This window comes from Schistocerca americana, chromosome 3 (genome assembly GCF_021461395.2).
Source record: "Schistocerca americana isolate TAMUIC-IGC-003095 chromosome 3, iqSchAmer2.1, whole genome shotgun sequence".
Taxonomy (NCBI): domain Eukaryota; kingdom Metazoa; phylum Arthropoda; class Insecta; order Orthoptera; family Acrididae; genus Schistocerca; species Schistocerca americana.
In genome coordinates, this window is record NC_060121.1 from 474,671,156 (window position 1) to 474,693,938 (window position 22,783).

The window sequence follows — 22,783 nt, forward strand, 5'->3', positions numbered from 1 at the left end:
CTTTCTACTGTTCTCTTCTAACAATAATTGCCAGTAACTACTAGTCAAACGATGACTATTTAGATATTTGACTCCTTTGAGTCTTTGTAACAAAATCTCCATATCTTCACGCTGTGGTAAAAATATACTACTCACTGCACGAGCCTCAAGAACAATGCGAATCGTGCCATTCTTCTTCTTTAGTACAGCATGTACTGGGTTTGACTATTCATTATCTGAAAGCTCAGTTACTGGATTATTTAACACCCTCTGTATTTCCTCGTTAACAGTCTCCCTTTTGCCAATGGTATCACGTATGATTTTATAAACACATCCTTTAATTAATGTCTATATCTTTGAAAATATGTCGACGTAGCATCTCAGTATCTCTCTCAATTCTTCTCGTTCTGCTTCTGGCACATCCACTAACGCTCTAATCTTGGTTTGATTACAATTTAGAGTACCCCCTCGTTCCTCTCTCGCAGCTTAGCGTAGATATCAGAATTGTTTAAAGTTATAGTTTCATTTTCTCCTCTACAACGCATCATCCTTATCTTCACGCCCGCAGTGCCCTTATCGTCATTCAGAATAAGCCCATTAATTGCAATTCTTCTTTCTTCATTATCCATCCTCGTCCGCTGACAGTACTTCTCATATGTATTGCTGCATCTCATCTCTGACAACCAATCAACTCCGAGTATTAGTCCAACATTGTGAGAACCAACGCCCTGCTCATATTCGTCCACTGAATACGAAATCTTAGTAATGTTTGTCCTTTAATTGGTTTGCTTCACTTTCCAACTGCGCTGACAATACGTACGCCGTCAACAGGAAATGTGAGAATGGTTTCAAGATTGTTGAATTGCGTATACAGATTTTCAGAAATAGGACTTGCCTCGCTAGCTGAATTAATTAATGCATCCATAACAATATCACCTACCTCTACTTTTACAAATGGCATCAGAATTTCTTCATTAGGTTCTTCATCTTCGCGGCACAAATCCTCTATGACGTCGTTTACATATTCAGACTTAATGGAATTTTCATAAAATCAGACCCTTGTTACTCTGACAGAGTTTCGGAGGGGGTCGTCTCCGAGACTTCGCTTAGTTTAACTGTTCGGAATCTCGCTGACTGCAATCGAGGCTTCTTGCGGCTTCTGGAGATCGATGCTGTCCTCTGTGTCTGTCACTGTGTGCCCGGTTCGGCGGTTTGTTTCGAGTCCTTCTCGCACATTGTATTCGTTTCTTCTGTGTCTATCGTCGTCTAGGCGACCAAATACTTTCTGTCGTCCGTAACTTGAATTTCTTCCCACGGCTGGCCGTTATGACGATTCGGGTAAATATTATTACTGTTTCCCTCAGGTTGTCCCCATTCGCTCAATTAGCAAACACAGTTGCTCCATAGTTAACTGTGGTGTGAGTGGTAACTTCTCACGCACCAAAAACGGTAATTTCTGGATTAATCTAAGCGTCAGCTCTTCTTCTTTAACCGGATCGACCAAGTACGCACTATCGTTCCAGTACTTTGCATAAATTCACACATTGTACCATGATGTCTTGCATAATTCGACGATGTGAGAATTTTTGATTTTACATCCGATTGTTTTTATTACGATCAAAATTTGTTCAGTAATGCTATTTCAAATTCTTCATACACTTAAAACCCAAATATTTGCCTCATCCTTTATGTGGCTGACGTAAGTATCTATATAATGCCTCGGAAACGCATTATTGAATTGTTTAATGACCGCAGTTGGGTGGATGCCTTGTTTCGGTTCATAGTCATGAAATTTTCGATCGCTCAATCCATTGTCAATAATTATTTGCGTCAAACCAACAATATTGCTATCTATTTCACGTAATACTGCATTCATTTCATCACGCAAAATTTCTTTATTAATTCATTTTGACAGTGTGTCGTTTGTTACCTTTCGTCGTATCTCATGTACCTCATGGCTTAGTTCATTACATCGCGTTTTTACGCCATTAACCATCTTAACTATCGACTTTTTGTTGGCTTTACAAGAACTTTTAATTTTGACGATTTCGTCATTTTGAGCCTTAACTTTAGTAATACAATCTTCCCCCCATGAACCATGGACCTTGCTGTTGGTGGGGAGGCCTGCGTGACTCAACGATACAGATAGCCGTATGGTAGGTGCAACCACAACGGAGGGGTATCTGTTGAGACGCCAGACAAACGTGTGAATCCTGAAGATGGGCAACAGCCTTTTTCGTAGTTGCAGGGGCAACAGTCTGGATGGTTGACTGATCTGGCCTTGTAACACTATCCAAAATGGCCTTGCTGTTCTGGTACTGCGAAGGGCTGAAAGCAAGGGGAAACTACAGCCGTAATTTTTCCCGACGGCATGCAGCTTTACTGTATGATTAAATGATGATGGCGTCCGCTTGGGTAAAATATATCGGAGGTAAAATAGTCCCCCATTCGGATCTCCGGGTGGGGACAACTCAAGAGGACGTCATTATCAGGAGAAAGAAAACTGGCGTTTTGCGGATCGGAGCGAGGAATGTCAGATCCCTTAAACGAGCAGGTAAGTTAGAAAATTTAAAAAGGGAGATAGATTGGTTAAGTTAGACACAGTGGGAATTAGTGAAGTTCTGTGGCAGGAGGAACAAGGCTTTTTGTCAGGTGAATACAGGGTTATAACTACAAAATGAAATAAGGGTAATGCAGGAGTAGGTTTAATAATGAATAAAAAAATAGGAGTACGGGTAAGCTACTACAAACAGCATAATGAACGCATTATTGTGGCCAAGATAGACACGAAGCCCACGCCTACTACAGTATAAGTTTATATGACAACTAGCTCTGCAGATGACGAAGAAACTGATGAAATGTATGATGAGATAAAAGAAATTATCCAGGTAGTGAAGGGAGACGAAAATTTAATAGGCATGGGTGACTGGAATTCGATAGTAGGAGAAAGGAGAGAAGGAAACATAGTAGGTGAATATGGATTGGGGCTAAGAAATGAAAGAGGAAGCCGCCTGGTAGAATTTTGCGCAGAGCATAACTTAATCATAGTTAACACTGGGTTCAAGAATCATGAAAGAAGGTTGTATACATGGAAGAACCCTGGAGATATTAAAAAGTATCAGATAGATTATATAATGTTAAGACAGAGATTTAGGAACCAGGTTTTAAATTGCAAGACATTTCCAGGGGCAGATGTGCTAGAGGTTGTACAGAGTTTTAGGGAGAGCATAAGGGAACAATTGACAGGAATGGGGGAAAGAAATACAGTAGCAGAAGTATGGGTAGCTTTGAGGGATGAAATAGTGAAGGCAGCAGAGGATCAAATAGGTAAAAAGACAAGGGCTAGTAGAAACCTCTGGGTAACAGAAGAAATATTGAATTTAACTGATGAAAGGAGAAAATATAAAAATGCAGTAAATGAAGCAGGCAAAAAGGAATACAAACGTCTCAAAAATGATATCGTCAAGAGGTGCAAAATGGCTAAGCAGGGATGGCTAGAGGACAAATGTTAGGATGTAGAGGCTTATCGCACTAGGGGTAAGATAGATACTGCCTACAGGAAAATTAAAGGGACCTTTGGAGAAAGGAGAACCACTTGCATGAATATCAAGAGCTTTGATGGGAACCCAGCTCTAAACAAAGAAGGGAAAGCAGAGAGGTGGAAGGAGTATATAGAGGGTCTATACAAGGGCGATGTACTTGAGGTCAATATTATGGAAACGGAAGAGGATGTAGATGAAGATGAAATGGGAGATATGATGCTGTGGGAAGAGTTTGACAAGGCACTGAAAGACCTGAGTCGAAACAAGACCCCCAGAATAGACAACATTCCATTAGAACTACTGACGGCCTTGGGAAAGCCAGTCCTGACAAAACACTACCATCTGATGAGGAATATGTATGAGACAGGCGAAAGACCCTCAGACTTCAAGAAGAATGTAATAATTCTAATCCCAAAGAAAGCAGGTGTTGAAAGATGTGAAAGATACCGAACTATCAGTTTAATAAGTAGGAGCTGAATAATACTAATGCGAATTCTTTACAGACGAATGGAGAAATTGATAGAACCCGACCTTGGGGAAGATCAGTTTGGATTCCTCAGAAATGTTGGAACACGTGAGGCAATACTGACCCTACGACTTATCTTAGGAGAAAGATTAATGAAAGGCAAACCTAGGTTTCTAGCATTTGTAGACTTAGAGAAAGTTTTCGACAATGTTGATTGAAGTACTCTCTTTCAAATTCTGAAGGTCTACAGAAACCAGATGGCAGTTATAAGAGTCGAGGGACATGAAAGGGACACAGCAGTTGGGAAGGGAGTGAGACAGGGTTGTAGCCTCTCCCCGATGTTATTCAATCTGTATATAGAGCAAGCAGTAAAGGAAACAAAAGAAAAGTTCGGATTAGGTATTAAAATCCATGGAGAAGGAATAAAAACATTGAGGTACGGCGATGACATTGTAATTCTGTCAGAGACAGTAAAGGACTTGGAAGAGCAGTTGAACGGAATGGACAGTGTCTTGAAAGAGAGGTATAAGATGAACACCAACAAAAGCAAAACGAGGATAATGGAATGTAGTCGAATTAAGTCGGGTGATGCTGAGGGAATAAGATTAGGAAATGAGACACTTAAAGTAGTAAAAGAGTTTTGCTATTTGGGGAGCAAAATAACTGATGATGGTCGAAGTAGAGAGGATATAAAATATAAACTGGCAATGGCAAGGAAAGCGTTTCTGAAGAAGAAAAATTTGTGAACATCGAGTATAGATTTAAATGTCAGGAAGTCGTTTCTGAAAGTATTTGTATGGAGTGTAGCCATGTATGGAAGTGAAACGTGGTCCATAAATAGTTTAGACAAGAAGAGAATAGAAGCTTTCGAAATGTGGTGCTACAAAAGAATGCTGAAGATTAGATGGGTAGATCACATAACTAATGTGGAGGTATTGAATAGGATTGGGGAGAAGAGGAGCTTTTGGCACAACTTGGCTAGAAGAAGGGATCGGTTGGTAGTGTTACCTCCCCCTCACTTATCGACCTTAATGACAGTGAAAAATTAAACCGCGTGTACCTAATGAAAATTTGATACAAGCAATCGTCACCGAAGTTAATCTGTCGGTAAAGAGGGAGGAAAGGGTTACATCTAAATGAAAGGAAAAATGCAAATGAAATTGGTGGAAATTAATTTTGAAAAATGGTTAAGTTAATAAAGAAAGTAAATGTGTGGTCGTTACATTAACAATTAACTGGCGTTAATTAGGTATTTGAGATTTGGGGAAAATTACGGTCGCCAGTCCTATGGACAACTACTATAATAACTGAAAAAGAAAGGTTATTGCACATATAATTAGCACTAAAAGCGTGGCAACTGAAGGTTGACATGTTGTGTGAAAACTGAATGTTTGTCAAAAGTAATAAATTTCGCTACACTCTGACTTAATTTAGAAAAGAATTAATAAAACTGGAAAAATGAAGGTTAATTTAGTGACTGAAATTAATAGTGAACTTTGTTTCTGAAGCACTACGAAATTAAATAAAATAACATTAATCTTGTGCTACCTAAACAATCATTTCAGAAGCTACTAGAATCTTTGCAATTTAAAAATAAGAGATTTAACTCTGAACTTGAATTAAATGATTCTGAACAATTAACAATAGTAATATTTAGTACATACCAAGCTGAGCTGTAGTCACAGGTAAGCTAAAATATGGTAACAAAACTCGCACTCTTAATCTGTGCTTGTGTGATCTAAATATTGTAGCCAGCTATGAATACTTTAACTGAACTTTGAAATTAAAGCAGTGAAATGGAATGATATTACTTTAATGCTGGCGTTTGAATTTCAACGGCACTTGGGTTCATTTCGGAAAAGGAAGGGACCCTGCTTGGTAATGCAATTGGGACAATGAGCAACAAAGATTCATGGTAAGTTGCTGTATATTAGTGATGCTAACGGAACAATTTTAAAAGCTGAGGTCTGCCATACAGTTCTAAAACTTTACGTGCTTCTAGTCTTCCTTGTTGGTTGATTGAAGGTTTGAAGTCGTCGGTCGAGAAGGTGGCGACAATCCTTCATTGTCGGCCGTAGCTGTTGGAGAAGCTGGATGTAGGCGCGCCTTCTTCTCGACACGGTCTCCAGCCGAAACGGGCTCTTGATGGGTGCCAGCTAACGCTTCCCGTCCGCGACACCATGTTAGAAACTAACATAGCAAGTCGAGCGCAATTGCATGCTGTCAAACCCCGAAAGCTCGGCAACTCGCGGGAGCCTCACACAACGCACCTGCTCCACCGCCCTACTCCCGCCAGACTCTGCTCTGCCCGTGCTCCACGCGGCAGAGTTAACACTACCAAAGATCCTAAACACTTTGGTTCTCCACGCGACCTATCGATGTAATCGTTCGATTGCATAGTTTTCCCTAGGCCAGACTCAGAGTAAAAATACAAATAATATTTACAAAACAAATCAATTATACATCGACATAAATGCATATATATATATATATATATATATATATATATATATATAGTAAAACAGTTACAATATACAAAGACACAGAAATGTCATATCTTCAGGTACCAAAATAAGGAAAAAAAGGTATAGTATTATAGATGGAAATAGAAGGATATGCATTTCCGGTGTTACAGTAGGACATGTTCTGAGACATCGAGGGATCGTAGAGGGGGACCAAGAGATGAGTACATGAAGGAGATTCAGAAGGATGTAGGCTGCAGTAGGTACTGGGAGATGAAGAAGCTTGTACAGGATAGAGTAGCATTAAAGGGTGCATCAAACCAGTCTCAGGACTGAAGACCACAACAACAACAAAACAACAAAAGTACAATCTTCGGTATGCCTACACCGTCAATAAACTTGTATTTTAAGATCTGTAACACTAATCTCCGGCCTCGCCAACGTGCAACCCTCTCTAGCCTCTCGCACACCCGACTTCCCCTCAACCTTTGCTTTAGTTTATGATCGCTGCATAAAGCGTATGGTCGATATGGTCGATACTGTGTAATAGTACAGCTATTTAAGGGTACTGTACCCTTACAAGAATAAAACGAAGTGGGAAACATTAAGCCTTATCACCGTTAGGGACAGTGCAAATGTAATCCTGCCTCATGTAGTAAATTAACATAGCGTTTGTGTTTCACGACGTGGGCGAGATAATTCTTTGTGATATAATCAGCTGAGCACTGTGTCACTGACAGAGTTACTGACTGCATTCCCGCGTTTGTGAACTTTGCACGTGGCATATGGGCTCGTTTCCTGAGTTAACATTTTTCCTCGGAAGTTAAAGGAGCGCAACATTTACTGCACACAATCATTTAAGTGTATATGTGTTTGCGTATACATAGCAGCATCTACCACCAAAGGAACAGGCAACAGCAGACATTTACGCTTTGAGTTACTGTTGGGTAACCTTTTTTATTTAAACGTACCGTCCGTGCCACGAATAAACTCATGCGAACGATTGACGTCATAGTTGCGTCAGAGCTGTATCGACAGCGGTTTGCATCATACGCTGCGCTTGACGTTATGTCGGTTTAGCACAGACTTGACGACGCTGTAAAATCGTCATAGTCTTCTGCATCCATCGTTACTGCCCAACCCCCCCCCCCTCTCACTCTCTCCCCTCTCACTCCAGTTTTCATTTACACAGTGATAGAACCTGAAGCCATTCTCCCAAACCTCTCATAAGAGGAATCGAATCGAAATAATTCAAGTTTAATTTGCGTGTAGTGATGTGACTGCCATGCATGCTGTATTTAAACCACAGTGTCCGCAATCATCTTACAGACCACTGCAACGATTTAAGTGCAACGAAACATGAAAAATCATAGTGTATTATTAGACCACCCCCCCCCCCCCCCACCCCGGGCGAGGTGGCGCAGTGGTTAGCACACTGGACTCGCATTCGGGAGGACGACGGTTCAATCCCGTCTCCGGCCATCCTGATTTAGGTTTTCCGTGATTTCCCTAAATCGTTTCAGGCAAATGCCGGGATGGTTCCATTGAAAGGGTACGGCCGATTTCCTGCCCAGTCCTTCCCTCACCCGAGCTTGCGCTCCGTCTCTAATGACCTCGTTGTCGACGGGACTTTAAACACTAACCACCCCCCCCGCCCCCGTCCCCAAAGATATTTGCAGGACAACCTAAGTAATAATTTTGTGAAGTTCCTGCCACCATTGATTACATTATTCCTCAATTTTTTGTTACCTCTTTCATTTCAATCTGCTATTTATTTATTTATTTATTTATTTAATTATTTTGCTGGAACGGTTACATTACGAATGTCCTATGAGGAAATAAGCTACCAATTAAATTGTGTCCATCTTTCCTTTTTTAACCGAAAAAGATGGTATATTCCGTTTACTTTCGTTGGTAGTCACTGACAACTCATTACTAAATATTGCTTATGACTCTACATAATAAAATGATATTGACACTAGCTATTACGTTCTAGCGTTAGAGCTCGTAAATTTTTTTTTATTTGGCAATACATTTCTGGCAAACTTTAATTTTTCTAAATTGTAGTCAATGAGGCACCGATTACAAGTATCTGCTTATAAAAAAATACTGAATTGTGCTTACGTTACAGCAAAGTGAGAAAAACAAAATCTGTAAAAATCTTCAGAAAAACTTTTCCAATTTTTGTAGAATCGTGAATACTCTATCAACCGTTTAGAAGTATGGGTAATATAAGAGTATTATATACTAAAAATTACAGATAAATTATACTTCATCAGCGTAGTATCGTCAGTAGTTGTATTTTGGCTTTGAAGTAGTTAACTGTATGTTTCCAGAAGGAATTACGCAGTGGGGAGTGTAGATAAATGAAATAGGTTTCCGTCACTACTGAGTGAAACAAAACTTACTTTGTGTATATTTTTCTGCTTTACGCAGGGCAATGACTGATCGATTACATTTCGATAGCGCAGTCACATAAACTCTATTTCTTTTCATAACAGCTTCGTCATATATCTTTCGACCATCTGTCTGACTGAACCAACACACAGTCTGCGAACTAAAGCACCGGCTGTCTCCGTTTGAATCCGCGGACCGCGCCACTCCTCATGCGGCCAGAGATTGTGTAAGAGCAAGACACGTTGACCAGGTACAAGGAGGTATGCTTTCTTTTACCTCCATGCAAGTATGCATAGACTGAGTTTTTGGTTTCGCAGTCGGTCTATGCTGGGACATGCCAAATGTGGGGAATGCTGTCAAATATAAGTCGGATTTATCTTCACTTTCACTGATGACAGCAATGTCGAAATAGAATCTTACCATCGATATTCTTTTATCTTGGATTTTAATCCCACTCCTACGCTTATAATTTATTTTCGTTATTGCTTCTTCGAACAGAGGGATTGAACAGCAAGTGAGAATGACTGCATCCTTCTCATACACCCTTTTCAATATGAGCACTTCCTTCTCGGTCTTTCATTCTTGTTGTTCCTTGATATTATACGTATTGTATATTACTCGTAATTCCCTAGGACTGAATAATTTTTGTTAGACTTAGGAGCATTTTCCACTACTTTATATCGTCGAACGCGTTTTCTAAACCGACAGATCATGTTTATGTTCCTTGATTCTTCTTAAATTTTTGTTCTTTTTAACAAGAGCAAATCCGGAACCGTCTCTCTGGTGCATTTATCTTCCTTAAACTGTTCATCACCTTACAAATCTTCAACTTTCGTTTCCATTCAGTTGTACATTATTGTGTCAGTGACATGGTTTGCATCTGCCGTTCTGCTGATTGGGCCAACGTTCTCACGGTTTTATGATCTTGCTGTTTTTGTGATGTTATGGGTGATTCTTTATCGAATGTTGAACGGTAAGTATCCACCAGCCTCGAAGATTCTGCAAAGCCTCAAGGATATTGGTATGATTGTCACTTTCCGCAATAGTTTTCGACATCCGATAGTAACCATGTCTATGGCTTTAAAAGTTCCTATAAAGCCCTGCCTTTAATGTGGGATCCCCTATGCCATCGATATTTGTTGCCATTTCTACTTGCAATAAATCTGTTAGTCGACCTCCCCCCCCCCCCCCCCCCCCTCCCCACACTTATCGGTTCTCTCTGCTCTGCCTTTAGCAGTGGAATTTCTCTTGCATTCTTGATGCTGACGCCTTCACTCTTAATGTTAGCGACAGTTATTTTGTCTTACCTATAAGGTGAACCAGTTATTTGCAATACCTCCTCTTTGTGTGTCTTTATATATTTTTCTGCAAACATTTAAACGTGCCTACCCTGCACTAGCGACTGATTTAATCCTCATTTAAATCGTTGTATTCCTTCCCATTCCTGAGCATCTCTGCACTTTTCTTTCACTGATTAGTTCAAGGGGTTCTTCTGCTACCCAAAGTTTCTCCGCACTTGCCTTCCTTGTACCTGTATGTCTGTTTAGCTTCTGTGGTTGTCCTTTCCAGATATGTATCGAAATCGAACTACAAATAAATAACTATAAACAAATATGGCAAGGAAATAATCTTTGTACAGAAAGAACGGAAGAAATTTATGATTTAACGTCACCTCAAAAACGAGCCCATTACAGATGTTGCACAATCTCGGACTAAAAAAATATGGCGTAACTTTTCAATACCATGAAACGAACCTCTTCGTAAAAGAAATTAGTACATGCATTCCTTTAAACTGATTTATAGATTCTCGATTATTGAACATGATCCGACAGATGTACTGAAGCGTTCACGTATTAGTGTCTGATCAGCGAAGGATTTAAACTAATAGACAGTGCTGTGAATGTTAATGCTTTCAGAGACGTCAAGTGTACCCTGTCGCATGTATCTACAGATGAAGCAATGTTTCAAAACAAAAATTTTAATACGAAACGTTTGTTTCGTTAACTGCTTTCAGACACAGCTTGAGTACGGAATTGTAGGGCAGCTGAAAAAACCTAAGGTACATAAATCATGCAGACCTGAAGTAGCTAACTGATGGTGGCAAGCTTATTACTTCTTTCAATGCAATGGAACGAATCGCTTACTTTGTTTTTAGCTCAGAACAATATATCACCATGTGGTGACGAGAGGGAAAATTTATCGCCCTTCTTAGCTCTCTAATTGTTTACTCCACAATAACCTTCAGTTTAACTTTTATCTCTGGACCGTGCAAAACCCTTTGCTTTAGCTCGTAAATTACGAAGTCGTAAGCATCGACAGATCAAAGCGTATTATTTTCCGAGAAACGGAATTAACATCCAGCTGCTGTTAGTAGCGTAGCAGTTTATTTGCTATTATTCATTACAGATATGGTTCTTTCACCTTAATTGCAATAAAATTCAGAGTGATTATGCATATATGTTTATACGATCACAGCTCCTCATGACGAGGCGTACATCGCATTCATTCTTGAGTTCTTTGTTGTCCGTTTTAAAACTGATTTTTAAAACCTCTTCGATTCAGTCGGCACAGGTTATAAGCGATGACAGCTAAAGTCAGCAATGATGTAAATAATTCCGTTATTACACGCTCTTATAGGAGAGTCATGGTCTAGATCAACATGAAGCTAATCGAGAAATATTATGGTAAATGGCAGGGGAAAATCAGTCGCAGCAGTGTATAAATTTAAAATAAACAGGAAGAAAAACGGAGAACAAAGTGTTAGATTTTCAGTTTTGTACAGCCGTTTCTTGTTACTACTGCAGTTTTTAGGTCATTAGCTTCATTTATTGATTCACACTGAGGTACGAAAGTCATGCGATACCTCCTAATATCTTGTCGGACCTCCTTCTGTCCAGACTAGTGCAGCAACTCAACATGGTCTCGACACAAGTCGTTGAAAGTCCGTTGCAGAAATACTGAGCCATGTAGCCCCTATAGCCGTCCATAACTGAAAAAGACGTAGCAGCTCTTTGCACGATCTGACCTCTCTGTTATGTCACATAAATGTTCGATAGGATTCATGTCGGGCAATCAGGGTTTCCAGATCATTCACTAGAATTGTCTACAATGTTCTTCAAATCAGTCGTGGTCCGCTGAAATGGGGCATTGCATTCACAAAAATTCCGTCGTTGCTTGGGAACATGAAGTGCATGAATAGCTGCAGTTGGTCTCCGTGTAGACGAACATTACCGTTTCTGGACTACAATCCGTTCAGTTGGACCAGAACACCCAGTCCATTCCAAGTAAACACGGTCCATATCGTTATGGAGCCACCACCTTGCACATAGCGCTGCAGTCATGGACTGTGTGGCTGATCCCGGAGGAGGTTCGAGTCCTCCCTTGGGCATGTGTGTCTGTGTTTGTCCTTAGGTTAATTTAGGTTAAGTAGTGTGTAAGCATAGGGACTGATGACCTTAGCAGTTAAGTCCCATAAGATTTCACACACAACTGAACATTTTTTTTAACAACTTGGATACATGGTTTCGTGTAGACTACGCCACACAAAGACCCTATCATCAGCTCTCACCATCTGAAATCGATCCTCATCTGACCAGGCGACGGTTATCCAGTCGTCTACGATCCAACAGATATGGTCACGAGCCCAGGAGATGCACTGCAGGCTTTGCTGCTAGTAAAGGCACTGGGTTATTCCAAACAATGTTGCTTGTCTGTTAGCACTGACAGCTCCTTGCAAACGCAGCTTCTCTCAGTTGTTAAATGAAGACCGTCACGCACTGCAATTGTCCTTTGTGAGAAGTAATGCCCGAAATCTGGTATTCTCGGCACACGCTTGACATTGTGACAATACTGCATTCTCTAACGATTTGCGAAATGGGACCAAAGCATCTCGCCCCAACTACCATTCTTCGTTAAAGTCAGTTCATTCCCGTTGTGCGTCGGAAAACCTGAGTACAAATGACAGTCCCATCAGTGCACTACCCTCTTATACGTTGTGTGAAGGATACTACCACCATCTGGTTATATGCGTATCGCCATACCGTGAATTTCGTCACCTCAGTGAGAGAGAGAGATCAAATTTTTCGACAAGCGTGGTAACGATGTTGAGAAACAATATCTGCGCCATACCTCAGGCTGAAAGTATATGTTTCTTGAGGTTACCTCTTGTTCTTCTCTTTTTTGAAATACCCTTACATTACTGATAAATTTGTTTCCGGAATGGTTTCAGTGTTAAGAAAACACATTTTTTCTTGTTCTCTGCGGAGACATGTTTGACTGAAGCAACAGAATCTGCAAGCCATAAAGAATTTAATGATGAAAACTTATTTACGTAGAATTTTGTGACTGGAAATGTTAGACTGTTGTAGTTAACATTATATTGTTTTGTATGTATGTACGTGTCTTTGTGTGTACGTGTGTGTGTGTTTGTGTGTGTGTGTGTGTGTGTGTGTGTGTGTGTGTGTGTGTGGGTGTGTACGTTTCTCGGAATATATGCAAAAAGTTTGCAGTTACTTTTACAGATTGCCACATTGTCTTCACTTTGAAATTGCACTTTAAACGTGCAATGGTTCACTACAACTACAAACAGCTGTTGAGAATGGGTAACATTCCAGCACTATAGACAAAACATAACCGCGAAATTCAAAGATGAATTGGACACAACAAGTAATAGATCATCAACAACATATAAACTCAGACACACAGAACATACCCAAATGACGAGGTCATTGCCACATTGAAAACTGTGGGGATGTGGGACCGTCGTATGACAATCAGAGGATGGTTCAAATGGCTCTGAGCACTATGGGACTTAACATCTGTGGTCATCAGTCCCCCAGAACTTAGAACCACTTCAACCTAACTAACCTAAGGACATCACACACATCCATGCCCGAGGCTGACTATCAGAGGAACTGCGGAGGAGGTGGGCATCAGCACTTTTTGGGCACACTTCACTGTGACCGTGGTTTGGCCATGGATGAAGCATCGGCGAAATTCGTTACAAAGTGTCGCCGAAATTCGTTCCGAAGCTGCTGACGGACGAGGAAAACCAATTTCGTGCTAAAGTCTTAGAGGACAGGTTGGACTCCTGTATCACCTACATGATGCTGTGCGGTGCAAAAGGGAAATTGGCGCCTCCATCATGACAATGCTGCAGCGCATTCCTTGCATTAGATTCAGAAGTCTTTCAAAAGGCTCCTTACTCTCCTGATACTGTCGCCTGCTACTTTTTACTGTGTCCCAAACTCAACAGGGCACTGAAGGGAACGCGATTTCAGACAATAGAGGACATTATAGCAGTAATGACAGATGAGATAAGAGGCTTATTCGGCATGCTTCTAACAAAGGCAGCACAGCTGGGAGAAGTGTGTGGAGTCCCAAGGGAACTACTTTGAGGGGGATTAGATGTCGTACACTCCAAGTAACCCAGTTTTTTGTCCGGGCAAAGGTAGGATACTTTTCTGGACTGTAACTGCCAACTGCAGTAAAAACTAGGAGGAGAAAAAGAATTAATAAACGAATACAGAGCTGTCTTTAGTGAAAGTTCGTTCTCTGCCTAAAATTACTTTCTCAATGACCGAACCCTCACATCCACACACCATCCACCCATTCATCTACCCACCAAAACACACACACACACACACACACACACACACACACACACACACACACAAAATGTCAGAGCATATAACATTCACCACAACAATCTAACAACCCCAGTCGTAAATTTCGATATAATTAAGGTTCCTCTATTGAGTTCTATATTGATATAGATGATAACCTGCAAATGAGAAACAGCCATAATGCAAAACACAAAAAGCCTTAAAAACCACAGCATGTGTTAACAAGATATTAAATAAAAAACAGTGTCTATGCTGCAACATCAGCGAAACATGTCTGGTTGGAAAAGAAGAAAAAATTCTGTATGCTCAAGTGGAACCTATCGGAAAACATTATTTGATGGCAAACAGGAAAAAAGAAGTGAGCTTCAATGTCAACATGCATATTTTTAATGTTACATCATGATCGCACAAAATGAAGGATAGTAGTGTCTCAAATACCTGAGAAATCAACCGTCTTTTTTTAGCTGCTCTGCAATTTTCTTTATTCGTTACTTTGACTTTGGGATACGTGTGCTTCAGTTTATTTTTAGATGCTACATAATCAAGACACTATATGTAATTTTGTCCAGGTTGGTATTTAATGCGTCCTGAGTCGCTGAAACAATGATATTCATGACTGAAAAATAATGGAACCCTTCTCTTGTGAACCCCTAAGATAATTTCATTTTCTCTCTCCAAGAGAAGGGGGGGGGGGGTGAATTACACTCAATAAAGGACGGCTGTAGAAGCTGATTCACTCCTGTGTCTGAGAGCGGCTAGTGAGAGGGGGAAAGGGAGGGGTCGAAGGTTTTAAGATGATTTTTTGCTATAGTATCGATTCTGTTCCTGTAATTTTCGAGAGTGTCTCAAAGTTTTTTTAGTACCACTGAGCCAGAGAATTACCAGCTTCCTGATACTGGTAGCTTTATCTAGAACATTCGGGTAAGTTCTTTCATTGAGGAATCGAAGCCGTTTCGTGCGTCGTTAGTATCGAAGCCCTTGGCTTTGTTCACATCGAGTCGGTTACGTGTACTTAGCGGTGGGGGCACATTGTATTAGTTAAGAGCTTTGTTTTTTTTTATTATCGTGTGTCACGACAATTCTGATTAGAGCTGCCCCTCCGTCGGCTCCATTTTTGATGTCTTTGAGTAATGTTTAGTTCGTACTTGGAAACCACTTGTGAAGCATATTAATCAATGTGCTACAGCCCATGCGAGAACATTAATCTAGAATCAATCGGGTTTAGATACTAATGTTACGTGGATTAGCGGGTGTAATATGGAAGTGTATTTTGTGTTTGAAGCACAGTCGTGTGTGCAACTTCGCTGTCATGTGTCCGTGGGAAGCCTTTGTTTCGAAACTTACGGATTCGTCAATCCACCCTCGTAGTGCCTGTGTTGGAGGAATATAATGTTTCGTGCCTGATTTGAGTCGTGAGAGAATCAGATAGAATGTTAATGCAATATTAGCTTTCGATTTACTGTGTACCAGGTGGCTCGTCTCTTCACCATCTCATATGATTCATAGGATAGTCTTTCCTTTACAATTAGTTTCCCTCCTGTAATTATCGTCTTTAAGGAACCATGATATTATTACGTATTCGATGTTAACCATGTGCATAGAAAGCGTGTTGTTGTGCCCAATAATATATTGTGTGATGAATTTCTACAAGTCCGTTTGTCAAGAATAATTCGACCTAAAGTAATCTCTCCTTTTCTCAAATGGTAGTATCTCGTGAAAAGAGTAATGCAAGAAGTTGCAAAAGGCAACAACAGAGTTTTAAGACGGTCTCATGTTAGTGTAATCTAAAGTACTCCCGTAAGTAGTCAGGCTCGAACATGGGCAGCATTTCTTTTGCACAATTTAAATCAGCGTCCCTGGCTAATTTCAAATCCCGATTGGCTAACAGCAGTATTCAGTAAAAGTAAATATCCCTCCTTTTTATGTAAAAAAAAAAAAACGAAGACTAATTGACCATTAAGAATTGTTGGGTTCCTATGACAGGATTCCTTTCTACTGCGAACGTTTTGTTAAGCAGTCAGTTTTTAGGAGTGTTTATTTCGTGTGTGCAATTAAAATATATCTTTCCAAGGTTCGCGCAATTCTATTTGTACCTCCGTGGTTCGGCATTCTGGATATGCATTGTTTCTTCATTATTCACATGTCTTGATTTCTGGTGTAATTTTTCACGTGATTTAATGTATGATGAATTGATTTCTTGTGTAAGGCAGGAGAATAATTTGTTAAATCTGTGCTGCTGGTTTCATAAACTAGCTATGTTTTGAGACTGGAGGCTTTAGTAGGCAATGTACATGACGACACATTCTAGACAGAGAAATTCAGGGCTAATGAGCGACCGGACTTACAGAGCATGGGGAGGGCAGCAGATATTCAGAGCCAAGGGGGCTCCACCCAGTTGCTTGGCTTTTGGCAGAACACGCTCGCATTTCGCGGAATCTGGACAAGAGGGGTCCTATACGCCAGTCACACAAGGCGTCGTGCCCATCCAATAGCCAGAAGGTAATGGCGCTGCTTGGGGGGGGGGGGGGGGGAGGGGGGGATGGCGTCCACGCCGGAAACGGCAACACCGCCGACCATAGTCCAATTGTTCAAGACACAGCGGCAAGTGCCCTCCAGACAATGTTAGCTTGTATAGATAAAAAGTGTGATGACCAAACTAAGCAAATTCAGAGAATGGGAGACAAATTTTTTAAAGAAAATTTAAGATCAGAGTGTCGAGTTTAACTGGAAACTAGACACATATATCAATTAAAACGGAACCACAAGAAGACGAGTTAAGAATGAGGTCGTACACTTGAGAGAAAATTTAGAGACAGAAAATGCGAGGTGAGAATAGGTGCTGAAACAGGTCAAGAAAATTAATGACGGACAGATAGCCGTAGGTGAACATTTCGAAACTCGAGTGCTGTAATGTGTAGGTGTGGGGAAGCCTGCATTTCACATCTGTGTATTTGTGTAAGAGGCGACTCGGGTAGACCAGGATCAAATTGCACTCCAAACGTCATAGTCACATGTTCCAAAATTAATTTTCTATGCGGGTGTTTACAAGAAGAGGTCACAGCATATATACATGTATTAGCACGGGAATGTGAGACGTATGCAGAACTTAAGTGTTCTTCCCTAGAAGAATATTCCTGTCGAAGTCAAGCCATGGTCAAGTGAACGTACTTCAAGGAAATATAGAAATCAGTTTCCAGTCGTACCATACGGTCGGCTGGAACTCGTGAATATCAGTCTCACGCAACCACCACATTTCTTGCGGCGCGAAATAAGGATATTAAGGAGGAATACGCAAGACGTAATTTTAAGGCGGACATTTAAGAAGGTCTCGGTTGTAATGGTGGCTCTGACGTGTGGGAGCCATCAAATTTCATGCAGGATAACCCTTCTCCAGAAAGACAAGAACTAGAAAACAATAATTGTTGAGGTAGGGCTCCACGGTGAAGGAATTTTTGTCAGGGAGAGGAAGGAAGTTACCGAGAATAACCGACAATAATTCAAATTCGTAATCCCGACCCATGCTTTAATGAGCGTCACGGCACTCAAATTAAGCGGCAGGGAACTAAGAAATAGTGTCTGTTCCGATCGGATCTGGTAAAGAGGGATTCTGTTTTTGTATGTAGACTTTCATACTAAATGGTTTAGGTCTGACGACCAACCGCCTTTAACATAGTAACAGGAAGCATGGATAATCATGAGTATTGCCTCAATAACTGAAAACCATTCAAAACACAAGTTCGTACAAAATATTTTCTTAACTAAGGCAACTGATTTAAACAATTATTGCTGTCATCTTCAGGTCTTGTCCTACAAAAAGAAGGCGTTTAAGACCTGAAGATGACAGCAAAGACTGTTGAAAGCGGCTCTGTTGAATAACCAATATTTTGTACGATCTTGGCCGTTGAATGGTTTTCAGCATTTAAAACAGATCGCCGTTCAATACTCTCATAATATCATAGTTAAATGCCTCAACAACATTTACATGAATAAGTTACGACAGAAGGAACACCATTGTAGATCGTGGTTGCAAAGTACAATAAGAAAGATTAACTAAGCTGTCGGAGACAGTACTGCAGATGTTCTAAGAAGCACAGGTACATTTATAGCATACATTTTATGTCTACTGTGGCTCCTTACCGCGAGAGTCATTAGCACAAAAGCAAGAAGTTGAAAATAGATCTAGAAAATCAAACATTTTATGTGAATGTCTGGACGAGAAGAAAGTTTCCTTGCTGTCTCAAGAGATGAACAATTTAATTTATAGATGATTGTTGCCATTCTGTTTGATGTATATTTCTCGGGAAGCTTTTCTCATGGTTAGGTTTCATCTCTTTTAGTAGATTGATAGAGGAATGAAAGAGTTAAATGATACTGTAGTCATTGTGTGATAGCACTGAGAATGAATAGGATATATGTAAACCCTGCCGAAGGAAGAGTATGTTGTGATGCGTAGTTGGTTTTTACATAGTTTTGGCGCCACATAGTTTGAGTCTTGTGAGGAGAGAATCGATGTAGCCAGTGGCCTGGGATGCACTGCGCCTGTGGCTAAAGGAATAATAATTTTTAGGTAAAGGAACATACATGCTCTAACTAGTGTATTTGGAAGCCAGTGGCGAAGTGCAATTTTTGTTGAAACCGTGTTTTCATTACTTTGATCGTAGGAGTGGAGTCAAAGTGACGAAGAAATCCTGGTCAGCAATGAATAGTGAAAAGAGGATGTTAGGCCAAAGAAATAAGAGGACAACCACTCGGATTTTATCCGCGATAGAAATGTGCCCTTTAGAGTGGTCTCGCCTACGAGTAATAGTGTGCCGTGTTTTCTCAATTATCATGTGTCTAGTAAAGTCTGATAAAAGTTGTCCCTGGATTAGTTTCACATGTGATGTCCCTGAATAATCGTAGGCTCGTACTTGGGAACCAGGTGTGAACCATAGTGATCAGTGTGAGATTGTCCATGCGAATACATTGTCTTCAGTAATAGCTCGTGTTTAGACGCTAGTGTTCGCGAATTGGCTTGTATTACTCGAGAGTGTATTTGGTGTTAGATGAAGGATCGCGTGCACAGCTTCACTGCTATGTGTTAATGGGAAGCGTTTGTTTCGAAACTTACGGACTACTTAGTCCGCCCAAGTAGGAATGATGGAGGAATATAATGTTTCCTACCCGATATGAGTCGCGTAAAATTGAGGTAGAATAATGATGCCAGAATATCCTATTTTCCCTGTGTTAGCCTATCTGGTCACCACTCTCCTCACTAAGATTCATAAGATGGACCCTCATTTGCAATTAGTTTCCCTCCAGTAATCGTCGACATTAAAGGACTATGATGTTGTAATGTTCTCACTTTTAACTTGCTAGTAGAAAGGGTGCTTTTGCGCCGAATAATAAATTTTGTTAATTTATAAAACTACCAAGAACTGATCCACCTAAAGTCATTTCCTCTCCCCCATCACAGTTTCTCACGAAAAGGGTAATGGGAAACATTAAGAAAGGCAACAGTATAATTATATTACGATGTTCAGATAACCTAAACCACCCACGACTGTTGTCAGACTCGATCATAGGGGGCGTTTCCGTTGTCGTTATTCGTATCAAGTTTCCTAGCTGATTTCAGATTGCAATCGACCGGCAGTATTATTCAGAAAACTAAGAATCTGATACTTTTTCTTAAAAAAAAAAAGAAATACGAAAACTGACCACTTACACCAGTTTGCCGGCCGCGGTGGTCTAGCGGTTCTAGGCGCTCAGTTCGGAACCGCGCGACTGCTACGGTCGCAGGTTCGAATCCTGCCTCGGGCATGGGTGTGTGTGATGTCCTTAGGTTAGTTAGGTTTAAGTAGTTCTAAGTTCTAGGGGACTGATGACCACAGATGTTAAGTCCGATAGTGCTCAGAGCCATTTGAACCATTATACTGAGATGCTCCAGTAGAGGAAACAAAAGCCCACTCGAGATCAACAGTCTGCAACTTATACGTGAGACACTGCACTAGCCATAATTAGAGTACGTAAAGTGCGACTCTTAACTAAAAGGGAGAACTATGGTTATACATTTATAATTAATTCCGGAAACTCATCCCTATCTAATCAGAACTTTAACAATTGCTTCAAAATAAATGCAGATTAGCACATGCACTCGACTACAGCAGTCTCTGGAGGCCCTTATTTAGACTGACGTGGTAGTGGAGTAACCCAGTCAATAAATGTTCTCGATTAACTATGCGCACCAATAGGCCGTGTAATTAGTCTCGGTTGGGGAAACAGTGGTATCTGTTTGTGACCTATGCCACTGCTCGACAGGACGGCCCTTCAGACTGCATGTTTGCTCACTTGAATGTTGCACCTCAATGAACACATGTCTTCGGACATGTGCCTCTACATAGAAGCGCGAAACACGTCGTCATATGTGTAGTAATACAACCGAGTTTAATTCACTTATCTTGTACATTGTTATGGGTATGATTCACTGACTGGCCGGTCCTTGAATAACTGGACTGTTTTCCTAATCATTTTATGGATATGAAGTTAGTATGATGCGGTATAGCCACGTAAGCGCTGCGTCAGTAGCGGTGGCTTTTTTGGTGGCATAGAGGAACATAGCAGATGTTTATTACACTCAGCTGGGAAATTTCGATACGATTCACACGCCCATCAGATTTCATCATTGAAACTGTGAGGTAAAGTACGCCAGTTACAATAGTGTGGGCCGTATTCACATCGCTTCCTGTCTTTCAAGTGGTGCAAAAAGACGTTTTCCGTAATGGGGGTATTATGAAAGTAAGCTAGTGGTTCAAGCATATTTAGATATTAGAATGGAAAGGATTTTGCACCTGGATCGTTGTTAAATGTATTTGTTAACCACGGTTGAGATTCAGATCTATTGTGCCAAAAATATATTTGTTAACTGCGACTGCGATTGAGGCCTATTATTATAAGACTCTGAAGCAATATCTCATAATAAAGTGTGTAGGTAGACATCGTTTCTTTTAAGAATTCGCTGTCCTCGTGTCAACCAAGTTTAAATATTCGATGTTGCAGAAAACCTAGGCTCCTATTTTACTATACGCATGGAATACGTAAACCTTGTTGACAAATGGAGAAAGTTCTCTTAAAAGGAAGGATATGGATTAGCACACTTCATTGTGAGTATACTTGGAAAATCGCAGAACAAAAATAATCAGTGACTATGTTTATTAAATACATTTAAAGACATTCCCGGAAGAAACTGTTTTACTTCCAAAATAGTGCTCTCGTGTGAACTGACATGTCACTCCTTTATCGATTTCTGATCGCCTTCTATTTCGTTTTGTTTCATCATTTCAGATTTTCCCTGCTTAACTGCCTTACTACTAAGAGCTAATAGATATTCTTTCAGCTAGACGTAAAACCCCGAACAGTCCGTACTGGATATTTCAGTGATTTGTCTGTCATTAACGTTTCCGTATCACTTTAATCGCCGGCCGCGGTGGTCTAGCGGTTCAGGCGCTCAGTCCGGAACCGCGGGACTGCTACGGTCGCAGGTTCGAATCCTGCCTCGGGCACGGATGCGTGTGATGTCCTTAGGTTAGTTAGGTTTAAGTAGTTCTAAGTTCTAGGGGACTGTTGACCACAGATGTTAAGTCCCATAGTGCTCAGAGCCATTTTTTCACTTTAATCGCGATATAGCAGATGTGTTAAAAATTGTTATTGTTGAAGACATACGAAAAAAAGGAGAAGTAAGAAGTGATAAACTTCTACATCAAACGACATGACATTTGAGGGTTATTCAGCATTGTCAATTATTATGGTACATATTCTCGATCAAATTAATTTAAAAATGCTGACGCATTCTGTACAAGTTCTTTTGAGTTTCAATCACAGGTGCGACGTAGATAACATTGAGAGAGCACCTACCGATATTACGTTAACTATTTCTATAAAATACTCGGCGAGGCAAGGATGAATAACCACTAAAGATTACATTTTCTGAACAGAAAATGCGTCAAGTAATTTTGTTTCGAGTATAGTTAATTTAGATTAGTTTTCTCCTATTGTTGAAGGACTACGTTCTGTTAGATTTCTTGTTCCTGAAGCTAATTTTTCTTGCAAAAGTCTGAGGGTTTCGTTTGATTACCGGGAAGGTACTCGGTGGGGAGGAGGGGAGGGGTCGGAGTAATAAGGCCTCTAGACCGCTGACCAGGATTTGCGTCAGGATTATACAGGCAAATATTTTGTAAATCTTTCTTAAAAATACTGATAGACGTAGACATATGAACAGTGACCGCTTAGCAAACGTCTCTCTCAATGCGTGTGACTCTGAAAATACAACAGTACTGT

The 22,783-nt window shown here is 40.5% G+C and overlaps 1 non-coding gene across 1 annotated transcript; it reads left to right on the top strand.

Moving 5' to 3' along the window:
* Positions 1-7,858: 7,858 nt before the first annotated feature.
* Trnaa-cgc lies at positions 7,859-7,931 on the top strand. Its single transcript has one exon. It is a non-coding gene; the product is annotated as a tRNA-Ala (tRNA).
* Positions 7,932-22,783: the final 14,852 nt, after the last annotated feature.